Below are 26261 nucleotides of genomic sequence, written 5' to 3' on the forward strand. Positions count from 1 at the left end.
TATAAATCTTTTTCTACACTTATTATTAGTGTTTTGAATAAAATAGCAGGTCACCTTTGGAAAAAAAAGATAATGTTCTACCTCCTTTTTTGTAACTAAAGAGTGAGCATTTGCAACATCTCTAAAGGCAAAGTAAGCTGGGCACTATATCTCTGGAGCTACACAGAGAAGGCTTTCCCTGCGACTGAATCAAAGATCATGGTGGGAAATATATCCCCGAGACTGTACCTAGAACGTGCTGTGCAATATATCCCTGGGGCTGTATTTAGACCAGAGGATGTAAGACCAGCATTTCTGCTAGATAAGGGAGCAATGGGACACTATAGTTAAGCTCATCCTTACACCATTTGCCTAGACAGTTCAGAGATGTACATAGTTTTCATTTGTAGAGAACCTTCTTGGATCTACAGGAATTTATTCGAATACCCACCCTGCCCATTAAGGGCATTATTTAGAGTTGAGTGTATTTTTTGTATGCAATATCGCCAACGGCAGTTACCGCATTTACCAGTGGTAGTTCACAAAATCCACCCAATTCAGAGTTTACTACAGGTAAGAGTGGTATTGTGGAGCATTACAGCCACACCACTTCCCCCTGTGGTAACCTCAAACGTAAGGAATTTTCCCCAAAAATGTTTCTACTCATGTATACCTTCAATGTGAAGGTGGAAATGGATAGTGCACCGTGGTGGTTCAAACAACTATTATACATTTTATAATACAGAAAAGGGTCAAAATGAACACTTTTAGGCATTACGATGGTAAGGTGGCTACAGTTGGCATCCTAGACGCCCATATTCTCATCCACTTACCAAAGCCCATAGAAAATGCTGTTTTACTGTACAGAAGGGAAGCAGCACAATAAAAAGGCTAGAAAACATTGGGGCCACTTTGGAATGTTCTCCTCCAACTCAGGGGTGGACATAAAAATAGGAGAAAATTCAGCTGAAAGTTCACCTGGAATACCGCGGGTGGTATTTGTATCAAAGCAGGACTTGGATGATAGTTTTTTAAAAATACCTCTGGATTTACCAATGCATCATCACATTTGTAATGACCTCCAAAGACTTTGAAATACATTTTTGTGTCTTGTGTTCTGTTGATCCACCACACATGGTGTCGACAATGGGGTCAAGAGGACTGAACCCACACATTCAATGTAGGCTGATCGAATACCAGAGGAAACTACCAATGAAAGTTGCTGGAATCTCAGATAGGGCCTCTCTGCCCAGCCAAGCTGCTTCCAAAGCAGCTAATTATGGTTTATGTAGTGACCATAATTGTACAGTAGAATCTAAGCAAAGAGCTAATTCTAGCCTAGAACAGTGTTTTCTGTGTTTAAACTGCAGTGGATAGGGTAAAATGCTGCCTGTGGTGACAGAAGAGGTGAATTATTATTATTATTATTATTATTATGGTATTTATTGAGCGCGGCCCTAACTTCGAGAAGCAACGGAACGCTTTACAGAGGTATACAACAGTACAGATGCATAACTGAGCGCATTTCAGTGGTAAATACAGAACAGATAAATAGCGGGGGGTAGGATACAGAGGGGCACAGAGGAGGGGTACAGCTGTACTGGTTGGCGGGGCGGAGGGCGTCTAGTTAGTCAGGTGGCGATGGGATGGCCTAGGTGTTGAGGAGGAGAGATTCCTTGAGTTCATTTCTGAATTGTAGGAGTGTGGGAGCGAGTCTGATGCTGATGGGGAGGCGGTTCTATAGTCTTGGGGCGTAGGCAGAGAAGGCTTGTTTTCTGGGCCTTGTCCTTTTTGCAGTGGCAGATTTCAGGTCTGCACGTGTCTTGGCTTCTGGTGGTGCCCTGTCCGCCGGAGATGCTGAGTTTCACCACGAGGTAGCTGGCTGACTTGAGGGCAACTTGAAGGTGATTTGTGCGTGCAGTGGGAGCCAGTGAAGGTTACATGATGGCCAGGGTGATGTGGTCGTATCTGCGTAGATCCTTGATGAGACATGCAGCCACTTGTAGGACACTTCTCAGGGGTACAAGGGAGGATGACGGGAGATCTTCGAGGAGTGCATTTCCCCCATCCAGGTGGGATAGGACGAGTGCTTGAACAGTGGATCTAAAGCTGTATGGTGGGAGGAAGGGTTTGACTTTCCACAGGAGGGAGAGCTGATACCAAGCTGTCTGAGAATTCTTAGCTATTTGTGTCTTGAAGAAGAAGTGTTTGTCGATGTGGAACCCGGGGGACTTGGCACAGGAAGTGAGTTTGGGTGTGAATCCCTCAGAGTTCATGGTTGATATTCCAGGTCTGTATGTCTGGGTGTTCGGTGTTGTTGGTGAGGAGTAGGAATTCAGTCTTGGAGGGTTGAGTTTCAAGTATGCCCTGGACATCCAAGACTGGACCAGCGAGAGGCAGGTTTTGAGCCTATTGATATCCTTGATGGAGTCAATCTTGAGGTATAGCTGTGTGTCGTCGGCGTATTGGTGGATATGGATGTTGTGTGTGGCTAGGAGGGCCCCCAGTGGCTCAGTGTGTTAATTGAAGATCACTGGGGAGAGCTTGCAACCCTGTGGGACTCGACAGGTGATGGGTAGCATTGGCAATCTAGAGGAGCACATCTGAACAAACCGCTGGCGGGTGGCGATGTAGGGTTTGAACCAGAGTAGGACAAGGTTGTTGATCCCCATGCGCCAATGTAGGATGTCCATAAGCGCCTCGAGGTCAACTGTGTTGAAAGTGGCTGAGAGGTCGAGTACAACAAGGAGTCCGGGGGGGGACAGTCATCAAGGAAATTGAGGACGTCGACCACCTGTATGGTTGCTGCCTCTATGCTGCATCTGGGTCTGTACCCAGATTTGTAGGTTTGAAGGAGATTGGTGTTGATGTGTTGCTGCAGTTGTGCTTCTACTGCTTTCTCAATGATCTTACCCAGGAAGGGAAATGGGTGATGGGGTGATAGTTACCTAGGTTGTCGGGATCCAGAGTGGGTTTCTTTAGTAAAGGGAGGATTGGTCCTGTTTTTATGGTTGATGTGAAGGTGCCTTGAGTTAGGGAGCCGTTGATGATCTCCAGATAGTGAAAGAGAGTTTCTGTGGGGAGGATCTTGAGGATGGATGCTGTGAGGATGTCATCTGTATACGATGTGGCTTTGGTGGTGGGTTTCTACCAGTCTCTTGAATGTTGTCCAGGGTGTGGAGATTTCACGAGGAGGGACGTGAGTTGGCTCTGTGGATGCAGAGCTGGTGTCTATGTGCTGGCGAATCTTGATGATTTTGTTGATGAAGAAGTTGTTGATGGCAGTGTATTTTTAGATGGCGTGCGGTATGGCAAGGGCGCGTAGTGGGTTGACACAATGCTTGACTGCTTGAAGAGGTCTCTGCTTTTGTGTTTGGCTTCTGCTATGGCGTTCTGATATTACAAGGCCTTGGCTGTGTTGATTAGTTGTCGGCGGGTTGCTCAGAGTTGCTTGAGGAGCACCAGATTAGATGCAGTCCTGGAGCAGTGCCAGGCTTTCTTTTGTTTCCTGGTGACTCTTTTGCTGAGGTTGAGCTCTTGTGTGTACCAGGGTGCTGATGATTTTGGTTTGCAGATGCATTGTTTTAGCAGCACATGTTGGTCGATGGAGGCTGAGAGGGTGGCGATGAGTGCTACCAGTCGCAGTTCGGTTGTGGGTATTCAGTCAAAGTAAGGTGGAGGTTGGTAGGTCTTCCATGATGGCTTACACCGGGAAGTTCTTGAAGGAATTGAAGGTGTATCTGCTGGCTTTCTGCTGGGAGTGCTTGATTGGGGTGGTGTGCAGGATGTTGAAAGGCACCGCTAGGTGGTCAGACCAGTCAAGCAGGAGAGGAGAGCTGTGGTGGAGGGTAGACAGTGCAGTGATCATGGGTCAAGTGTTGGGTCTTTTGTGTGCTGTGTGAGGCTGAGACTGTCGAGGGCCAAGGAAAGCTTCCTTCATTGGTTTGGCAGCCTTGTTTCCTGGATGGTTGAAGTCGCTTAGAAATATGTGGTCGGCACGCATGAACGACATGGTGGTGACCAGGTCAGTGAACTCTCTGATGAAGGCGGTATTGGGTGGTCTGTAAATGAGATGACTGTGTCCGTCGGTGAGAGCCGGAAGTGGCCGGAGAGGACTTCGAAGCATCCAATGTTGTCAATATCATGTCTGGTGCCGGGCCACAAGGTCTTATGGACTACAAGTCCTCCGCCTGTCTTGTTCGGTCGGTTTCTGTGTTGGATGCTATAGCCATTGGGGACAAGGACGTCTAGGATGTCGGTGGAGGTGGGTGTCAGCCAGGTCTTGGTGATGAAGATGTGAGTCAGGCGTAGTGATGAGGTTGGCGATGTCTGCTGCATGGGTGATAGCTGATCGGACGTTGGCGACCATCATCTTCCGTGTTGTAGATGGTGAGGGGGTGCTGATGGGCTTGGGGATGATGTGGGTGAGGTTGCTTCATTGGGTTAAGCTTTCAGTACAGTAGTTCATGCTTGTGATAACATGCCATGTTTTTGGCTGGGCTTGTCAGAAGTGCAGTGAGGAGTGCCTGGCAGTAGGTGGCAGCAGGGTCTGTCTGGAGTCTCTAGAGATACTGGAAGAGAGTAACTATAGCTTAGTGACTGCATGACTGAGAGCAGACTCGACCACTGAGTGCGGTGACCTTTGACAGGAAAGAGAGCGGGACTGATGAAGAGATTCTGTGAGGCAATGGGGAGAGGGGACAAGAGAGAGAGAAAGCAGACCTATTTCAGGTGAAGTCTGGATTTTTTAATGACGCTAAACTAAAAGATTTCTTCTTTGTAATCCATCGCTTCCCCTTGGCGTAGGTAAGAGTGAGAAGACCTAAGCCCATAATAAGAGGACCGCTGACATTATGTCGCTCATAGAGTAAAACAGCAAATCTCCTGTGCGGGGCGAATTCATGTGCATAGGCCTGCTTGAGGCACCCAGCAAGGGCTATTTTACCTTTTGTTGGCTGCTGGCATTATTTGGGTGGGAAATGATTTGGGCCTGATGCACAATCGTGACAATGGGCGCATGGAGCCTGTAACCAGATGTTCTCTGGTGCCCCAATAGATCATTTAACCTGGTGTCCTCCTGTGCCCAATATGATAGTTTAAAAGGTTAGGGTAGTAGCAATACATTATTAGAGAAGTTATCAGCAACTCTGATGAGTCTCTGATGTAATGGACGCCCCACTCGTGTCCCCAGGGCATTGAAAGAGAGAACATTTATAATCTGTTTTCCCCTCAGGCATCAAACGTGTGATTTACAGAAGCTATGTATTTGCTGCTTTTTTAAACTGGTGGCAGTCAGATTTAATTTCTGGGATCAAAACAGATCATGTAAATAGGTTGCCCCTCAGGTGGCCCACTATTTGTGGAATTAGGTTGCCAACCGGCATCCGACAAAATTCGTGTGTTGGGAGTAAGGATTGATAATCTTAGTAGGCGGGCAGTTCTTCGTAGGAGGAGGAAGAAAGTGCTGTGGTGTTAGCTCAACAGATAGCTGGACATAGAGATACGCGGGGGCAGTAAGAACCAGAAATCTCAGGAGACGGTGAGAACATTTGAAAAGGGCTCCCTTTATTTCCTATATCCCTAGTGCAGGACTCCCTATAGAGCACACATGACTTCCAGATTTCCCACTATCAGTTACTATTTATTACAAAGGGTTCATTATTTATGTATGCTCATGTACCCTACATTGTATAAAATTGTAGATTATGATTAGGCAGGGGAGTAAACCAGGCTATTGCAACAGCACAGTGTGAGTCTGGGACCCGCACCAATATGAGAGCCAAAGAATAATAGGGTCTGGGACCCTGAGAGAAACAGAGCAGTCCACAAGAAAGAATACACAGGGCAAGAGAGTAAACCAAGCCATTGCACCCACACATTGCGAGTCTGGGACACACACCCACATGAGAATAAGATGATTTGGGACCCTGAAAGCAAAAAGAGACAGATCGCAAGTCCTATGCTTAGCAGGAGAGTAAACCAAACTGGTATAATGCAGAACGGTGAGTCTGCAACTCGCACCACATGAAAGTATAAAGGTACAGTGAAGTTCATCCAAGAAGATACGGGGTGTGGGGCCAGAAGAGATAAAGAAACGAAAATAAAACCAGAAGGAATCCAGGGGAAAGAAGCTAACCCTCAATTGTTTTGATCACGCAAGACTTTGGGAACGTTTCTGTTGTCGTTTTTAACATGCGCGACTTTGGGAACGTTTCTGTTGGCAAGAACTATCATTCCCACTTTACTTTGGAAGAGAACAGCCTTGCACATTTGATTAAGGTTATTAGTGTTAGAATCAGAAGTAGATTTTGGGACATGACAGCAACTGACTCTTTATTTGACATCCTGACATTTTCACTAGTTTTCGTTGAGGCAGGGAAACCCTGCTTAACTTAAGGGACAGAGAGGCAATTTTCCCAACCCTTTTACTGGTTAATAAAAGGTTATAACCACAACTACAGCATTTTTGTGTCAGAGCCTTACTTATGCACCCTTACACTATATATATGTACTTTTCGTATTCGTGTAAGATCACAAAGTAGTTCAGCTAGCTATATCCTTCCATTAGAGCACTCATCCAATAATGTTGTGGGCCTGATAGTTACAAGAAAGGGTCGGGCAGAGTCTGATTGGTGAATTTTCCTGTCCCTCCATTCAGAGCAACATCTCTGGTCCCTCCTTCCTTTCCCAGTTTGTTTTGTTTATTTAAAACAAAAGCACCATAAATGGAAAAAAGTGCCCCTGATATTTGTGTTGCACTGTGTTTTCATTTTGGAAATACCTCAAAAGACTGAATTAAAAAGCACAAATGTCATATATGACTGAATTTAGGATATGCGAAAATCTCGTACAACCAAAAACTCAATGAAATATGCCATTCAAATCTATTATAGCAAACAAGTGCAACGGGGGTTGCAGTGGTGTCTTCCGCTCCCCTCGGTTGCTATAATGGGAACAGGGGTTCAGGGGATGTCCCCTGCATGGGGGAATAAAGTTTCAACAACAACAAAAAAGGACCCTGTATAGCCAGTTCCCAAGCACATAAGTGCAGGGAATCGGGGTTGCAGGGAGTCAGGAGAGTCAGTGGCACATAGCGTGGTGTGCCACCAAATGGTAAGTAAGGGGGAAGAGTGTATATGTGCTGTATGGGTTGTTTGACCATAACGGGCAAGTTAGCTACAGTCATTTCGACCACATGCATTTCCGGCGCGGCCAAACAACCCAAATCCTACTTTTTGGCATACTCTAGGCCATGCACTCACAGCCTGGGATGGTGATGTGCAAGCACAAATCAGATTGCGGTAACACAATCTGTTTCCCTATTCTACCGTTCGTTCATTCATTCGTCCAATCCTCCAGTTAGTCAATCACGTGCAGGTCGTTGTTTTTTTTTTTACATAGATTGGTTAGCCCACATACTGACAGTTGATCATGTAAAACATATCTATGAAGAAACCGGTTATCCCATAGACTACTAGAGCTGTTCGTTGCTAACGAGAAGCACTGTGGCTATGGATGCTTGGCACTGTAAAACAATGGACTGGGGATTTGTCATATATGTGTAGTATATGGCAAAACAAACCTACCGAAGGACTAAATGTGATAAAATTACTTCTGCTCTGCAGGAGTAGAAGGATGGGTAGGGGCTAAACCAAGAGTGATCCTGATCATAAAGGTTAAACAGGCATATAAGAGATATACCTCGTTTCCGTTTGTGGTAACGTGGGCCGAGGGAAGTCTATACTCTCACAGGGGGTGTGAATGTGATCCAGTAGCAACTAAAACAGCAAACTATAACATTCCAAAACAAAGGGAATGCCCTATCAAGCTTCGATACAAATATATATACACTTTGATTAAATACATCCATGTGCAAATAACTAAAAATACTTTATAGAAACCCACCCCTGTAAGAGAGAACACAGAATATGCAAGATGCAGCTTTGTAATAGAACAGGTATAAAAAGGATTTATTTTGAGCTAGAAAAGTGATAAAAGTGACCTAACTAGTCACTAGGGCAAAATGTTGGACCAGGGGTTCTGTAAGTAGTCAAAATACATGCTCACTACAGCATCAAACCAAGCTTTGAGCTGTTGTGTGATTCAGATGTGGTGAGTTGCATTGGTCCAAGCGGCGAGCTGGCTTCGAGTTGGTTACAATGCAGTGGCCCAGAGCAGTATGAAGGTGGCATTCAAGCGATGCAAGTCGGGTTGCTCACCAGGTTCGGTTCGGACTTGAGACATGTGGTAACCGCTTGTTGGGGTTTGCAAATTACACTCCAGCGGTTCAAGTTGAGGTTGAGTGATGGTTCAAAGCTGTGCTCTTCATTTTCCAGTGTGTGGTTTGACGAAGCAGCAATTTGAGGTCGAGTTGTTCAGTAACTGCTGGTTAGGTTCAGGGAGTGACGCTTCAGTGGTTCGTGTCGTGGTCCATCGATGAGCTCTAGATTCGAGCTGAGCAGTTGAGGGGCTCTGCAAGGTACAATGCAGCATAAAGCTGGTTCAAAGTCACACTGGTCTGAAGGGATCGATTGAGCGTCAAAGCCAGCACCGGGTACTGAGATTCAAATGCAGTGAACACGGTTCGAAGGCAGTTCGATCTGTCTGAAGCAGTGAAAAACATAGATCCTGACTGTTTTGTCTCAGGTTGCTGCAAGTCCCAATCCAGGGGCTCTGTGACAAGATAAGTCCTTCTTCTCGTTCTCCCAAACATGGGAGAGGCTGGCAAACACCTGGTGTGTAGCTAGTCCTTTTTAATGCTGGTTTCCTAGGACATCCCTTGCTGAGGGGCTATCTCACTGTAGAGAAGTGTTACCTGACTCACAAAGGATCAAAGGAGCAGCACAGCCATTCAGTCTCTCACCCTGCTAGTGGTGGAGTCAGGCTGTATCACCAGAATATACACAATCTATCCACAGCTGGCCTGCGCTCACAGTGCCAACATGTGTATGATATAAATCCAATGTGGCATCTTACAGTTATGTGAATTATTATCTACCACATCTTAAACTCAGATATGGTTTTATTTATAAAGAGTAAAGTCCAACCAGAATAGTAATTACCCATAGCTATGTGGTCAGGGAACCTACAAGAAGCATCCAGGATCGATCTACGGAATGCCCTACCAACTTCAAAACCACCATCTTTGAAAGGTCTTTACACCTCCAAAAGGGGCTTCTACTGAGCTGAGGGCAACATAGAGCTCATAACAACAGCACCAGAGGCGCTCATTCCGTCTGCCTGCAGAGGCCAGGGGACCTACAAGAAGCATCTAGGATTGATCTACAGACTGCTCACATGACCTACCGACCCCAAAACCACCATCTTTGAAAGGTCTTTACACCTCCAAAAGGGGCTTCAACTGAGCTGAGGGCAACATAGAGCTCATAACAACAGCACCAGAGGCGCTCATTCCGTCTGCCTGCAGAGGCCAGGGGACCTACAAGAAGCATCTAGGATTGATCTACAGACTGCTCACATGACCTACCGACCCCAAAACCACCATCTTTGAAAGGTCTTTACACCTCCAAAAGGGGCTTCAACTGGGCACAGAGCAACATTTAGCTCATAACAACTGCACCATAGGCACTCATTCCATCTGCCTCAGACTGCCTGCAGAGGTAGCATGGCTCCTCCACTGTCTACTGCTGCTAATGAAAGCATGGCATCCTCCATCCAGTCCGCTCCCCTCAGGAACCTGCACCACCATCAAGTGATGAACAGGACGGCCGGCCCAGGACACCATCTCCCAGCCTTCCATGCTTCGTAGCTGCAGCCTGGTGGTCACACCTATCATTCCCACCATTGGATGTGCCTCACCACTTTAAGTACTTGACGTCTTGCTTTGGGGCAATTCAGCGACGGGTGACCCAGCAAAGGGCAAACCGCTAAGGGCCAACTTCCAGCCTTTCCTCTAGCCACTTTGCCCTTGAGCTTTTGCTTTGCTGTTTCCCGCTACTTGCTTGTGAGTACCAATTAAGACTTTACTAAGCCATGCCCTCACCATGCATTGCTCTTACTATCTATTACTTTCTCTTCTACTTCTCTCCTCATGTTCCTCTGCTAAAAAGCATTTCAACAATCTTCCTATACCCATCATCTCTTCTCCTCGACGCAGCCACTTACTCTTCTCACATCTACTGCAAGTGCCTCTCTACTTCACAGACTCAATATCACTGTGCTCCTACATCTCATCCTCTTCATGTTGCTCTTTGGAATGCACAATGTGTAAATAACAAGACCTCCAACTGTATTCTTTCCTATTCTCCCTCTCTTGGCCTCATTACACTTACAGAAACCTGGATTTCTCCCCCAGACTCTGCAGCCCTTGCTCCCCTTCAAGACCTTGCCTACACCTTCATCCACTCTCGCTACCTAGTGGTTGGAGTGGTGGTGTAGGACTGTTCAGGTCTAAACCTCCCATCTCTCCTACTTATGTTTGTCTATTTGTTTCTTTTGTCCCTGGTCTATGTTCCAATTTGTTCACACCCTCAAACTGCCTCACCACTTGTTCTCAACTTTGTGCATGTGTATCAGGCACCTCTCGTTGGAATGCCTCTGCAATCTGTAAATGTGTTATTGTTCGTCAATTAATCAATCAATGATCGAAAATTGACAGCTCCTCAAATAAATACAATACAGGGCAATGTTGTTTTATTGTGCAAGTGTTGTGTCTTAATTTCACTTATTGAATTTATAAAGCACATTTTTCCAAAAGCGCCATTACAAAATATAGAAATACGGTACAAAGTACATGATAATGTAAAAAAACAGCTAAAACGGGGAGAGAAACAAAGTAGAAAGGAGAGAAGATGAGCTTTCTGGTTAGATTGAAAAATACAAAGAGAAGAGGAAAAGCGGATAGAGAGAGGGAGGATTCCAGTATTTATGGGCTGAGAGCAAAAGATCGGAAACAGGAAGAAGCACAGGGGGGCTTGGGGACAGTGAGGAGAAGCAAAATCTGTGATTGGAGAGTCTGAAGGGGAGAATAGAACGAGATAGCGAAGAAAGTTAAGGAGCCAAGCCGTAAGTACATTTAAAAACAATACAAAGAAGATGTGCTTCAAAGTGCAGCAGTGAAATAGACAACAAAGATGATGTGATAGAGGAGCAAAAAGCTATAAAGGGAAGACAAACCAAAGAATTATAAACAGATCGCAGAGGAAGAAGATGTGAGGCAGGAAGGCCAAGACGGAGAGAAGAGCAGTAGTCAATATGATAAAAGACCTGGCAGAATAGAAGAAGTTTAGTAGCATGAAATGAGAGATGGGGTGAGCACGACAGATGTCAAAAAGGGCATAGCAGCGCAGTGAGCAATAGAAGAGATATGCAGTTTAAAGGAAAGCAAGGGATCAAATATAACGCCCAAAATTGCATGCAGAAGAGGAAAAGGGCAGAGATGAAGGAGGAAAAAGAGAAAGGAAGGAGGAGGAATAGACAGAACAGTTGAAGCCAGAAAAAACAGAAGGATTGAGGTGTAGAAATAGTAAATACATTCAGTTTTGGACAGCAAAAAGGAAGGTTGATACAGTGGAGTGCAAAATAGTGTCAAAGGAAGAAAAAGAGAGAAATATCTGTGTATCATCTGCGTACAGATGAAAGGAAAGATTAAATGAAGAAATAAGAGCAGAGGGTGGGGCAGTGTAAAGAGAGATAAGGAGAGGACAAAGTACAGAGCCTGGAGGGACACCATAGAGAAGAAGAAGTGAGGAAAAAATATGTATGGCCCAAGTTACAAAATAGGACCACTGAGAAAGATAGGAGTAGAATCATTCAAGGACAGACCCAGTAATACCCAAAGAAGAAAGTGAAGAAATAAGAAGAGCGTGATCAACAGTATCGAATGCTGCAGAAAGATCGAGAAGAATAAGAATAAAGGAGAGCTTAGAATGAAGAGCAGAGAGAAGAGAGCTAGAGACATGCAAAATAGCAGTCTCAATAGAATGATAAGGATGGAATCCAGATTGAAGAGGTGGTAGAAGAGAATTAAGATTTAGGAAACTAGCAACCTGGGCATTTGCAGCCCGCTCATGAATTAGAGAGAGAAAGGGAAGAAGTAAAATTGGGCTTAAATTAGCAGGAGTCAAAGGGTTAAGAGCATTTTTTTTTAATAGGGAGAATAAGAGCATGCTTAAAGGTAGCAGGGAAACAGGAGTTAGAAAGAGAAGAATTAATGAGTGAAGTAAGAAAAGGAAGAAGATGGGATAGACATCTGGGAAGAGGATCAGAAGGTGATGCTGTTGGATGAGCACAGGTAATAAGGGCAGAAGTATCAGAATCGGTAAGAGGAGAGAATGAGGATAAAGCGTATCAAGGTAAACTGGAAGAAGAGAAAGGAGGAGGAGTGGTAGAAGAAGCAAAAGCAGAATGAAGATTAGCAACTTTAGATGTGAAGTAACTAGCACAGTCAGAGGAACAAAGAAATGAACGAGGGAGGGTCAGGAGAATTAGGAGACAGCATGTTGTGGAAAAGTTGGAAAAGACAACTTGGGTGGTGAGAGAGAGAAACAGTAAAATCTGAAAAGTACAATTTTCATTGCCGCAAGTAAGAAGAGTGCAACAAGATCAGGCGGTGATCTACATTTTCTCCAGTGCCTTTCAGCTTTACGCAGACGGCAGCAGAGGGAGAAAAGTTCAGAAAGCAAGGTGTTAGAAGTGGGAGTAAAAGAACAAAGAGGAGAGACAGAATCAAGTACAGACAGAAATGTAGAATTGACGGTATTAGCAGCCACATCAGAAAACAAAGAAGAGAAAGTAGTAATAGACAGAAGAGAAGTGTGTAGAGAAGAGAGAAAAGATACAAAAAAAGGAACAAAGATTACGATGAGTAAAAGTAGGTGAACGAGGAGTAGTAGAAAGGGTAGAAAGGGTAAGGGGAGATAGAGAAAAGTAAAGTAAGAAGTCATCAGAGGCATAGAAGGGACAAGAAGAAACAGGCTCGGCTGAAGGCAGTGAGGAAAAGATTAGGTCAAGAGAAGAGCCAGACTAATGAGCGGGCGGGGATGGAAACAACTGAAGATAATAGGAGTCAGTAAGTGATATTAACAGAGCAGGATGGATTAGAAGAAGGGACCTAAAAAGGCACCCAGGAGGAAAAAAAGGTGATGAAGAAGGAAGAAGAAAGGGTGGAGGGAGGGAGATCAAAAGGGTCCAGGAAATCACCAACTGAGCCTGGGGGACGATAGACAATAAGAAAAGATACAGGAAAGGGGCCCGAGAAGGACGAAAAATGATAGTCAAAAGAATTAAAGGTTTGACGGCCAGAAAAAGATGGTAAGGGAGTACAGGAGGAATTATAGAGAACCTCAGTATCCCCCGCCACGAGGGCGAGGACTATGAGAGAACAGAGCATAAGCAGTATGAAAAGAAGCTGATATAACCACCTCTGTTCCGGAAGCACCACAAGACCTTCCTCTTTTCTTCTGCCTTCGCCCCTCCTCTCCCCTGCTGATCCGTTTCTCTCAGCACCGTACACCTGGCCTACCCTCTATTCTTCCGGGCCCAGGTACCTGCTCACCCTGCCACCCTCCCGCACTGCCTACGGGCCACCCCTTGCACTGGGGTCTGTATCTGTAACCATACAGCCCCCCTTTTTTTTCTCCTTGCATTTATCAGACTTAGCATGTCTGCTGCCTTAAACCCAGCACTTGCCACTTGCTGGCTGCACTACCACTGTTTGTTGCCTTTTATTATTTATTTATTTATGTATTATTTATCTGTTTTTCCTTTGCTCCGCACTTTCCACTTCTCCCCTCCTCCATGCAGTATTCCCCTTTCCCTCTCCCATGCATTTGCACGTTCTCAGTGTCACTGGTCGTTAGTAAGATTGTTGTTTTGTTCTCCCTTGTTCCCCTCCCTTGCCTTGTTGCGCTCTTAAGCACTTGTGTACGAGCGCGATATAAATAAAATATCAATATCAATGTCAAAAGAGTTGTCAGTGGTAATCCAAGTTCCAGTAAGACAAAGAAAGTGCAAACTAGAATGGAAAAACTGATCAAGAATCGGGTGAGACTTATTGCAGACTGAACAGGCACTGAGAAGACCGAAGTGAAAAACAGGTAAGGCATCCGTAGAAATTGGAGGGGAACATAGATTGGAATGGTAGTGAAAACGAGCAGAGACTCCTTGTGGAAAAGAACAGTGGGTTATCCAAGATGGAATAGGGCAAGGCATGAACAAAAAGAGTGTACAAGATAAGTGGAAAAAGGAGCAGGTGGGTGGCAGGTGAGCACAGGATCAGGCGCAAACAGGGAAAGACGCCCTTTGAATGGGACGCCCCCAGTGTTGCCTCGTAGAGGCCTCGTAAAGGAGGACGCGCACACACGGAGATTTGCAGGCTGCTTCTTTATTTCCCTCAACGTAACTCTCACTGGCGCTCAGCGCGTCTTACCCATAAAACCCCTTTCCCTTCGTCCTCCCGCCGTATCATAGCTCCGCCCCAACAACGGTGGGGGCAGCACTCCTTAACCCCTGAGTGCTTGGCAACATCACCCCCGAACAATATATTCAAACATCGAGATCAACATTCTTCAACAAGTCTCACAGGTTTTCTTACAGTTCTCCGTGGCCTCTCCTCTTGGTCACCTGCCTCTTGCAGTTCCGTGGTCCTCACTTCTCTGCTTGTCCCTTCTGGGTCTCCTCCTGGTGGGACCCACAAGTCATCCCGCGACTCTCGCGGCTCTGGAGAGGCCGATCGCTGGAGCGGCTCTGTTCCTTCTCGTCTGGAGTAGTGTCTGAATTGTTGACAGTTCCTGGTGACAGCTCTACTTTGATCCTCGGCTGTCACCATCGTGCCTTTCACTGCGGTTACTCTCATGGGACTTGGAGCAAACCGCGGATCTGTCTTTCTGAGCGTTGGTTGCTGGACGAGTACTTCGTCTCCAATGTGGAAGTCTTGTATTACTGCATGGCGGCGGGCGTCTGTCTCTCGTCTCGCTCTCTCCTTGGCTTCTGCATCCCTTCGGAGCACGTCCATGTCAAGCGGCTCCTCATCAGATGGGTTGTGCGGTATGCGGGTTCGTACTTTGTAGCGAAATATGAGCTCGGCCGGTGTCTTGTTGGTGGCTTCGTGAGGAGTGTTTCTGTAGTCCCGTAGGAGTCGGCACAGCGCCTGGTGTGGGTCGACCGCTTCTACTCTGGCTCTTTGTCTCGTTTTTTTGATCGATGCCATGAATCGTTCAGCCATCCCATTCGCTTGAGGGTGGCGAGGAGTTGTCTTCGTATGTACAAATCCTAGGTGTTCTGCTAGTGTTCCAAATTCATGTCCACTGAACGGGGGCCCATTGTCGGATTTGACTATCTTGGGGATCCCCCACTCGCTGAACACTTCTTCTATTGCCGCTGCTACTTGGGGGAATGCGGTGGTGGTGACCGTTTTGACGATTGGGAAACGTGAGTGTTCATCTATTAGGAGCAAGAGGTAGTCACCCTCTTCTGTGGGTCCATAGAAGTCCATGGCTACACGTTCCCATGGTCGTTCGGGTATCCGTGTGTGTGGAGCGGGGGTGGATGTTCCGCAGGGGCTGTGCACTGACAGGCATGGCAGTTCTTCACCCATTCTTCTACTGCAGCGTCCAGGAACGGGAACCAGACATGGCGCCTCAGCTGCCTTTTGGTGTTTTCTGCTCCTCTATGACCCTCATGGGCCGTGCTTACTACTTCATTCCTGAGCGTGGCGGGGATGACGATTTTGCACCCACTGAGGAGGATGTCGTTGTCCTTGACGGCCAGTTCGCTGTGTACCCTGGCCAACCTTTCAATTTCTTGTTTGCACGCTCCTGGGTGTGCCAGCGTTGCTCTATGGTGATCCCTCCATTTGCTGGACAATGTGAGGCTGATGGCGAGTGCCATGGTGGGGTCAGCAGCTGATGCGGCAGCGACTCTCTCAAGGGACAGCACCGGTGGTAGCGAGTTTGACGCTATGTATTGTACATAGGCGATGTCTCCCTCACGGGTCAGTGGGGCCCCAACTGGGTGACGTGACAGGTAGTCAGCGGGATTAAGGTCGCCCCCGGGACGATGCACGATGTCATAGTCATACTCCTGTAAATGGATTCCCCACCGCTCGATTCTAGGAGGCATCTTGGTGTGCGGGTTGCCAAAGAGCGATAGCAGGGCTTGGTGGTCCGTTATTAAAGTAAACTTTTTTCCAATGATGAAGTCATGGAAATGTTCGCACGCCCAGACGGCGGCTAAGCTCTCTTTTTCCGCCTGGGAGTAGGCCAGTTCCGGGGTGGACAGGGCCCTGCTCGCATACGCGACAACGTGTCTCGGGTGGACATCCGCCCCGCTGGTTTGGGCTAGGATGGCACCAAGGCCCACCGGGCTCGCGTCCACCACTATTTCAGTGTGCCATGCGGGATTGAAGTATGCCAGGCGGTGTGCTTCCATCAGGGCCCGCTTGATGTCCGAGAAAGCCTGGAGACACGCAGGGGTCCATTCAAACACCGTTTCTTTCTGGAGGAGTTTCCGTAGAGGGTCGGTGAGGGACGCGTAGTGCGGTATATACCTCGCACAGTAGCCAGCCATGCCGAGAAACGAGCGGACGTCAGCAACCTGTCGCGGTTCTTCTAGGTTGGTGATAGTGTCAACTTTATCAGGATCCGGCATCATACCCTCGCTGGAAAAGATGTGTCCAAAAAATTTCAGCTTGGTCTTGCTGAAACGGCATTTTGCAATATTGAGGGTGAGGCCTGCTTCTTGGAGTGCTGCACATGTAGCGAGCAGAGCCTTGTCGCGAGACTCTTTCGATGATCCAAAAACGAGGATGTCGTCACTGTAATTCAGTGTGCCCTTGATGGGTCTGATCACCTGCCGGATGGCCTCTTGGAAGATTTCTGCGGCTGATGAGATGCCGAAGTTCAGGCGCCGATATCTGTAGAGACCATCATGGGTCGCGAACGTTGTGATGGGTCTGGATTCCGGATGCAGCTCCAGCTGATGGTATCCTTGGTTGAGGTCGAGTTTGGAGAACATCTGGGCGTTGTTCAGTTGCACGATCATGTCCTCGATGCAAGGGCCCGGATGCCTCTCGCGCTGAATGGCCGTGTTTGCCACTCTCATGTCCACACGCATCTTTCCTCCCTCTTTTGGTACAACCACGAGTGGGGAAACCCATGGTGTCGGACCTGTGGCTGGTTCAATGATGCCATCAGACAACAGTTGTTGGAGTGCGTCTGATACTGCCGCTTGCAGGTGGAAACCCACTCTCCGGGGGTGTTGCGGTCCCGGCTTCACCGATGTGTCAATGTGGAGTCGGATGGGAGGGGCCTCGAGTTTGCCCAGCCCCGTGCAGAGGTTGGGGAAGTCTCTTGTGATGTCAGCCTGTGTGACCAGGTTCTGCAGCTGGTAGCATGCGATGGCGCCAACTGTATCTCTCGCGTTTGTGCTCTCGGAGGTTGCTGTGATGGAGTCTCCCGCCCTCACGTGTATTTCGATTAAACCCAACCGGGACCCGTGTGATAACTGAGCAGGCATCGGCTTCTAGCAAGTGACCGGATGATGTGTATTGTTGTGTCTACTTTCCGGCCATTCAGGAGAAGGCGTTGTGTGAAACATCCTACTGTCGGTAGGGGGGGTTGTGGCGCCCCACTGAAATAACCTTGAACGGGACAGTTGAAGTGCAGGTGGGTTCGGTAGTATGGCATAGTCCTGTTCGCCCATAATGTTAACAGTAGCGCCTGAGTCAATCATGAAATGGAATTGTCTATTCCCCATTTTGATGGGGATTTTCGGGGCTTCTCTGGCCTCTTCAGTGTCGAGTATGAGGTTGACAAACTCATCTTGGTCGTATGAGTCATACGGCATGTCATATGCGGCTCCCTGCACCTCCTGGTAGAGAGTCTCAGGCCCATATTCCTCTGGGGGATGATCATATTCATCGGTGAAGTATCTGGTCCGATCAGTCTGCTCTGGCTGTGGCGGGTACCCCGGCGTATGGTATTCGTCAATGGCTCTGACGTACCGTCTCTGTCCTTGGCTTTGTTGGTAGTATCGGGGTTGAAAGTGTCTAGGAGGTGGCGGACGGACAAATGTCCTGACTGGCGTTTGGGGTATCACTGGTGGAAATGGTACGCCTTCCCTGCACACCGAGTGGAAATGGCCTTCTCTTCCGCAGTTTGTGCATCGTTGAGACAGAGCTGGGCAAGATCCTGCATGCGGAAAAGACATCCCACAGCGATAGCATTGTCTCTGTAGGCGGGGTGTTTGAATGTTCTGAGTTCTGTATGGCTGTGGCCCCCTGTCACCTGGACGAGATGGTTGTATGGTTGCGACCAGTTCCGCTGCGTCGTGTTTGGGGGTGCTTGAACTGGCCATAGATGTAGCTTGGGCATCGACCCTCTCATGTATGCGAGCGAGCTCGCTCACTTCCTGGATGGAGAGGGGTTTTTTCAAGAGCTGTTTCTTGAGGGCAGGGGATAAGCAACCTTCAATGACCCTTAATCTTATGGCTTCTTCTAGAGAAAATGCGTCAAATTGGCAATTTGCACCTTTTACTCTCAGGCGGGTTATGAATTCATCAACAGTCTCCTGTGGCATTTGAGTGCACTTGTTGAAAAGGTAGCGTTCATAGTCGCGATTGACTTCTATGATGAGGAGTTTGTCTAGGGCCTTTATTAAGTCCTTGAAAGTGTTCTGTTCAGCTGCAGGAATAGTCTTGACCACAGTCTTTATCTCGCCCCCCACCAGATTAAGGAAGATGTCCCTGATATTGGGGGAATTTCCATCACCAGATCCCCTGACATAGTGCTGGAAATCTTCCATCCAATCAGTCCATCTGGGTCCTTTCGTGGCTTGTGGGGTCATGGTGAAAGGGGGTGGTAGACGCAGTTGAATCGGCTGCACCACGTGAGCCGGCGTCGGCGACCCTGGGTTGGACCCTGACGCGGAGGCTGGCGTGCTCATGATGCCGGAAAAATATGTACTTTGTGCCTGATTTGGCCTGATTCGGGTAGGCTAGTGGAGCTTGGCCCATTTGAAAGGGTGGAATGTTATGGAGGGGGGGGCCGGGCAGACTCACCAGCCTACGACGTGTGGGGTGTCGCAGCAGATGTCCAATGCTTCCCTGCGCTGTGCTGCGCCAGGGGTGTGTGGTGGTCACGCAGGCTCCCAGGATCCACCGACGACTCTCTTGAGGTGTTGAGGAAGTACGGAGAGGAGGAAGAGGGCTCCCGCCCGTGTAGGACATCAGGATGTAGGAGGAGGCGGCCCGGGCCATTCAGGGCGAGAAAATTGGCGGACTGCCAATGCGGATGCCTTTGACCGCGCTTGCGGCGCGGCGAGTGGCGGAAAGCCAAAGGAGGAGCGGCGGATTGCCAAGGAGGACTCCGTGGGCGCACGGGGATGAAACCTCGTCGCCAGTGTTGCCTCGTAGAGGCCTCGTAAAGGAGGACGCGCACACAAGGAGATTTGCAGGCTGCTTCTTTATTTCCCTCAACGTAACTCTCACTGGCGCTCAGCGCGCCTTACCCATAAAACCCCTTTCCCTTCGTCCTCCCGCCGTATCATAGCTCCGCCCCCACAACGGTGGGGGCAGCACTCCTTAACCCCTGAGTGCTTGGCAACACCCAGGTCAAACGATGCCCTAAGGCCACTTCCTGAAGTAGCATTCAGGTGAAAATCATGTGACCGCTTCCTGCACACTCAGGGGGCGGGACCTCAGAGGGGAGCCTGCAGCAGCAGCGGTCTTTACACTGCAGATGGAAAGTCCATAATGTAGGCAGCAGGGCAGGGACAGCAGCAGATGAAGTCAGGTTGGCGGAAAGCGCACACTGCAGGTCAGAACAGCCTAGCACTGCCAGGAAGCTCCAGGCCACTTTCTGAAGCAGCAGTCAGCTGATAGTCACGTGACCACCCCTGCATGTTCAGGGGCGGGAGGGGGCACAGTGGGGAGCCCGCAGCAGCGCCAGTGTTGGCACTGCAGATGGAAAGTGCACAACCAGATGGAAGGGCAGGGGCCAGAAGAAGATGAAGTTAGGTAGGGGGCAGCACTGCAGGTCAGAATGGCCTAGCACTACAAGGGAGGCGAGGCATCACATAATATGGCACTATGTCTAGGAGCCAGAGATAATGGCAATTTCCATTCTATCATCCTTTTTTTGGCACATTGTCAATGGGTGCGCCAATCAGAGCTGAATTTTATTGCATGGACACACCATGTAAGTGTGGGAATTTCAGGCTTTTAAAGAGCAATTTGGGCAGCAGCAGCACACCGAAAAAGGAAGTGTTCAGCTTCCATTACTTTTGATGAGCAACTCACAGGGGAACCAAAAACAAGAGGGGCCATTAACCACAGGAGCAACACACAAAGGAACCAAGTACCAGAGGGGTGATGGATCAGACAAGCCAAGGAATATAGGGGAGTGACATTAGGGACCCAAGGATAAGAGGGGCGACATACCAGGGGAGCCAAGGACCAAAGGAGACCGACTCAAGTAGGCCAAGGAACAGAGTGGCAATGCACCAGAGTGGTCAAGCACCTGAGGGGTGACAAAGAAGACATACTGACGACAGAGCCAAGGAACATAGGGGAGCCAAGGAAGCAGTTTATAAATCCCATACATAGAAGAAGCGAACTGAAGATACACTAACTGACGGAAACTTCAATTATAATAAAGGATTCTTGTTCTGACATGTTATGTCTGTGTTCTCTGTGACAGGGCAAGTATTGTGGCCCTGCCAGGGAGGGCCCACTCACCCTGGGTGACTGAGTGCAGGCAGGCCCCTTCCCATCTTCTCCTTACCTGTAGAGAGGATGGCCTCCAGGCTGTGACTGGAGTGGGGCATGCACCCCAGGACGAAGAGGACACCAGCGGCGGGGCCAGGAAGTGCCCCATCACATCCAGAGGGACTTCAGAGACTGCAGCAGCATCCCTGTTAACGTGTGCCACAAGCACAACTATACCGATTAGAGGGTGGGGCAGTGGTCAACAGAAAATAAAGAGGTGCTGCATGAACCTCAGCACCAACCATCGGAGCCGTAGTGAAACCACTAACCCAACAGGGAGGGTTTTGGCAACAGCAGGGGGACCAGAGAGGGCAGCAGGTCTATGCAGTGAGTACAGGTTCCAGGTTCGAAATACAGCTGGGAAAAGAGGCAGGTGTATCAGCCCCATTAAGCCCTCCCATGGCCATCCCTGCCACACACCCTTGCGCCAGGTAAGTGGTTGGACAGGGTAAATATCCAATCCTGGCAGGGAGTGGAGTAGTTAAGGAGGTGTTTGTTTGTTTGTTTATTTATAGGGCGCCAGAAAACCCTTGGGAAGCTGGGCGCACAGAATAATAAGAATACTTAGAACTTGGTTACAGGTTGCAGCAATGCAGATAGCATAAATTGTGGACAGTAATAACATTATATACATTCTTTACATTTGAGGTAGCATCTTATATACAATAAATACCTTATGTGCATGAGACATGTGATAGTAGACGGGGAGGAATATCATCCGGGTCGCAGTGCATAGGGTCATAGGTTTCAGAAGTCGTTGCGTCAGAGCCAGGTGCGGGTATGGTGCCTGAAGCTGTTGTAAGGCTGGTCCCTTCTTAGTTCAACTGGTAGGGCGTTCCAGTACTGAGCTGCTTGCACAGGGAAGCTATTGCCTCCTTTTTTTTTAGTCGGAATCTAGGGGTTTGGAGGCAGAAGGAGTTGGCTGTTCTAGTTGGTCGTGCAGCAGTTCTTATTATTATTATTCTATCCCTGAGGTATGGGGGGGCGGCATTGTGCAGACATTTGAATGTCAGTGTGACAATTTTGAAGGTGATCCTATCGCTAATTTTTAGCCAATTGTAGTTTCTCCGCACATTCGAAATATGCTCTCTAGCTCGGAGGTTCAGGGCCGTTCTGAGTGCGTTATTTTGCAGGGTTTGGAGTTTATTGATGATATGTTTATTTGCGCCTGCATAAAGTGCGTTGCAGTAATCCAATTTTGAGAGGATTAGTGCATTGGCTAGGATAATGCAGCTGGCTGGTGAGAGGAATGGTCTACATGCTTTAATAAGTTTGCCAGTGTAGGTGGTGGATGAGGCCAGAGAATTCACTTGTTTCCTTAGGGACAAAGTGGAATCCAAATAGAAACCAAGGGTTTTCACCTCTCTGGCGATGGGGATTGTGTTACCATCGATGTTGAAGGAGCTGTAATTGGGGTTGAGTTTTTTTAGGTTATTGGGTGAGCCTAGAATGAGGATCTCTGTTTTTTCGTCGTTCAGGCAGAGGCCATGGGTTGCCATCCACGCCTGAATGAGGGTGTAGATTTTATTTACTAAAGCTGTATCCGTAGTGAAATTGCCCGAAAGGGGGATGAGGATCTGGGTGTCGTCTGCATAAATTGTGTAGGTGACACCCAGTCTTTCCAATTTGTCGAATAGAGGTTTAGTAAAGATATTGTACATCGTTGGCGAGACACAGGAGCCCTGTGGAACTCCACAAGTTGTCTGGATAGGGTCTGCGGAGTTTGAGGTGGAGAAGACTTGCATGCTTCTGTTATCCAGAAAGGATTGGACCCAGGCTATAGCACTAGGTCAAAAGCTGCTGACAGGTCAAGGAGTAGTAGCATAGCTGTGTTTCCTTTATCGTTAAGCTTGTCAATTTGGGCCTTTAGATCTGTAAGAGCGGTCTCAGTGCCATGCTGAGGTCTGAAGCCTGAGTGCCGAGCAGTTGGTTAGTCTCTAGGTATTTTTGGATTTGGAGATAGGCCACTCTGTCAATTATCTTCAGGAGGAAGGGAACAGTGGTGCTGGGCCTATAGTTGGTGGTGACGTAGGGGTCTAAGGTTTGTTTTTTAAGCAGAGGGAGAACCCAGGACTCTTTTAGGCTGCTTGGGACGGTGCTGGATGAGAAGGATGCATTGATAAGTTTAGTAACAAAGGGGGCAAGGTCTCTGGCAGCATCCTTAATTATTTGGGCTGGGCAGTGATCGCCTTTGCAGTTGGACGGTTTTAGTGAGGCAAGGATTTTTTCAGTTTCCTGAGTGGAGACTTTAGAGAATTCGAAGGGTGTTAGGTTAGATTTGAGCGAGGGCGTGCTGGGAGATTTGCTAAGACGGAGCGTGGCTTTTTTTATGGCAATTTTTGGTTGTAATGTTTTTACTGTATTTACGAGGGCATTTTGGATATTAGTACACCATTGCTTGTCTTTGGGTACGTTGTGTGTGTGAATGTGCAAGTGTGGGTTAGTTGAGTGAGGAAAGGAGGCAGTGAAGGACGTCCGAGTGACCAGTGGAGGCAAGCACAAAAGGAGTGCAGAGGCTATTATAAGGAGGGAGTCCATGGAGTGTTTACGTGAGAGAGGGGAGGGTGTGAGCAGTAGGAGTAGGAGCAGTGGAGTGGGGTAGTAGTAGCTGGGAGTAAAGATAGGTGGCCGAGTGACAAGTGAATGAAATAAATGGTAGTGTTAGTCGGTAGTAGAGGGGTGAGCAGAGCATATATCGAACACTTGTGTACAGGCGCGTTATAAATGCCACATCATATCACATCCCTGAGTGTCTTGGAGAAGTAAAGGTAGTGTTGAGGGGGTCTCAACCCCTCTCCCCCTGAGCATACCTCCAAGATGTTACGCTCACCTGATCTCCACGGGGGCGTTGGGGCATGGTTGGGGCTCTCCCTGGATTTGACTCCTCTGGACCTCTCAGCTGCTGTAGGGTGGAATGCTCTGGTCGCTGGCAAAGCCCTTGGGAGAAGGTGAGAGGCAGTGAAAATGCAGCGGTTGGATTGCGATCCCCCTCCAACTCCTCTTTCCAGAATGAGAGAAGCATGCGTTTTCCCATGAACTCTCACCTGTTGTTTAGTAAAGATGAGCTCTCCGTCCTGCTGCTCTTCAGCAGGGGCGCTGTAGATAGACCTAGTTGCTTCACTGGTCCGTATACGTGATGGCCCAGACCGGCTGCGACCAATCCCCTCTTTGAGGTAAGTGTTCGTAATAATGATTATTGTTTGTAAGTTTTTACAATGTCTTTTCCAACGGTTCTGGCTCGTAATTCTAATAATGTCTTTCTTTTTCCCAATAGATGTGAAGATGGCCCTGCAGAGTCGCGGTGTTGGGAACGAGCCTGCACGGTGCCAGAAGGGTGATGGAGCGGCCCCACTGGCGGGTAAGTGGGTTTTTAGGTAAAACACAAGGCTTAGGTATTGCGCAGCCAAGCGTTAAGTGTTTATGCAGTTTCTAACCTTGTGCGTTCCTTTTCTCTTGCAGGGATAATCTGGCGTCGACTGGTGGAGAGCGGCGGTCTGAAAACCTGTCACCGGCTGGTAGATGGAACATCCCTGAAGATCTTGGACGAGAAGAAGACTCCCGCATAGGTGCGCTCAGACAGGTGAGGACGAGACGAGCTGCAGGCGATGGATTTGCAGGAACAGGTAAGGTGCGTACTGCGTTGAGAGTGATGGTATGGCTGGATTCAGATGAGATGCGCGCAGTGCTGTGAGCGATGGTATGGCTGGATTCAGGTAGGATGCGCGCATTGCAGATGATGTCCAGGCCCAGTGTGCAGAGCTGGAAGCAGGTAAGAGCTGGAAGCAGGTAAGAGCTGGAAGCAGGTAAGAGCTGCAGACGGCGGAGAGCGTTACGCTGCCCAGGGCAGATTAACGCAAAGCCTCTACATGCGGATGGGGCTAGCTTAAATAGACTGGCTCCAGCCATTCCCCTTTAGCCCCGCCTTGTAGCCCCACCTCACCACTCCCATAGACTCCTGCATGTGCATGCCAATGTCTTCTAATGGCCACGCCCAGCCCGAGAGCATGTGCCTTGGATTCAAAGTGTGCAGGACCCTTTAGAGGATGAATGTTTTGTCCCTGGGTTGGTGGCCATGACACAAGATGACGGATGCCACACACTTAAGCAGCCCCACAGACCATACCCGAATGACATCATCAAAGTAATCTTGAAAAGGCGACATGGTTGAACATACCCACAGAGACATTAGCCAGGTGCAAAACAACAAACATGAACTGCTTGCTCACACTGAAAAAGGCGATTATCAGCGACATGGAAGCCACAGCTGCATTTGAAAAGAATAGGGAAAGCTCAAAACACAGGGCTGAGGCCAGATACACTGACTTTTCTGAGAGATGCGAAACAGGCTTGGTAGCATGTGCAGCCCTAACGACGACAATGAGGACGAGTGCTTGAGTCAGCTGAAAACATACAGCACCTGCCAGGACAAAAAGGCTGAAACCCTCATAAATGTCAGAAAAGAAGATCATTTTTACGGTCCCTGAGCACGTGACCTGGTGCAGGGGTAAAAAGCCCATTCAGACAGATAAGATCGTTCCCATCAAATTAGAGGAAGAAAAAATGCGACACAACATGAAGATGAAGAATGGAGTACCGCGGCGGGAGGTTTGGGAAGTCAGAGGGGTGAAACAATAGTGGGAAGCAGGTGGTGATCTGAGCTCACCTTCCCCACCCATCATTTCTGCACACATGCTGGTAAATTTCCTAAACTGACAAGGCTTACACAAACCTGGGGGGTGGTGCCAGGTGGAGCTACCAGATCTAGCCAGACCAATCAAATTATCTGTCCCCTATAGACTGTAATTATGCCTATACTGTTCACCAATCCCAATCCCATTTCGCATAAGAGCAAGGAATGTATCTTTTGGTTGTGAGGTCACGGCAGAATAAAACTCACTGCCTGCCTGTAATGAGCTGAGAGTACATTTGGAGCTGTGGAATCTGAGTGCGTATCCCTGCTTGGACTAAATAAAGAAGCAATTTGTCACATTTCTGGACTCCTCCACTTCTGGGCATGAGGATATTTCTCTTGAGCCTATCTCTGTTTTTCCAACTACAATTCAGTAGTAAAGAGGCCATGGTAGTAGAGGGAGAGTGGGAAGAGTGACAGTGAGTTCCGGAACAGTATCTATTGGCAGAGAGTGAACCAGATTTTGTAACTAGAGGAACAGTAGGAAGTGGAGTGAGATGAAGGAGGGAAGAGACGATAACAGGTATAGAAGGGTAGTTGGAAGGGCGAGCGTTAGTAAGAACTGGAGTAGGAAGAAAAGATCGAAGGGTGAAGGTGGAAAGGTGGAGGGAGAGATTGAAGGGACAGTGACGTGGTGGGAGGAGAAAAGCCTGAGAAATCAGTATAGCGAACGGTGAGGTACCCGAGAGTGTGAAAGGAGCAAGCGTGACACTGGGCGAAAGAAGGCACCATTCATTACTCCCTAATGATTACTAAGAGGGCTAGGTTGGGGAAATCCTACAAGATTTCTAGGGACATAGGTAGCCATCGTCTTAGGGAAAACATCCATAGTCCCAGTCAGAGAAGATCACAGGTGGCACAGATCAA

Source organism: Ambystoma mexicanum, chromosome 3q, assembly GCF_040938575.1.
Source record: "Ambystoma mexicanum isolate Mex_15411 chromosome 3q, UKY_AmexF1_1, whole genome shotgun sequence".
Lineage (NCBI taxonomy): Eukaryota > Metazoa > Chordata > Amphibia > Caudata > Ambystomatidae > Ambystoma > Ambystoma mexicanum.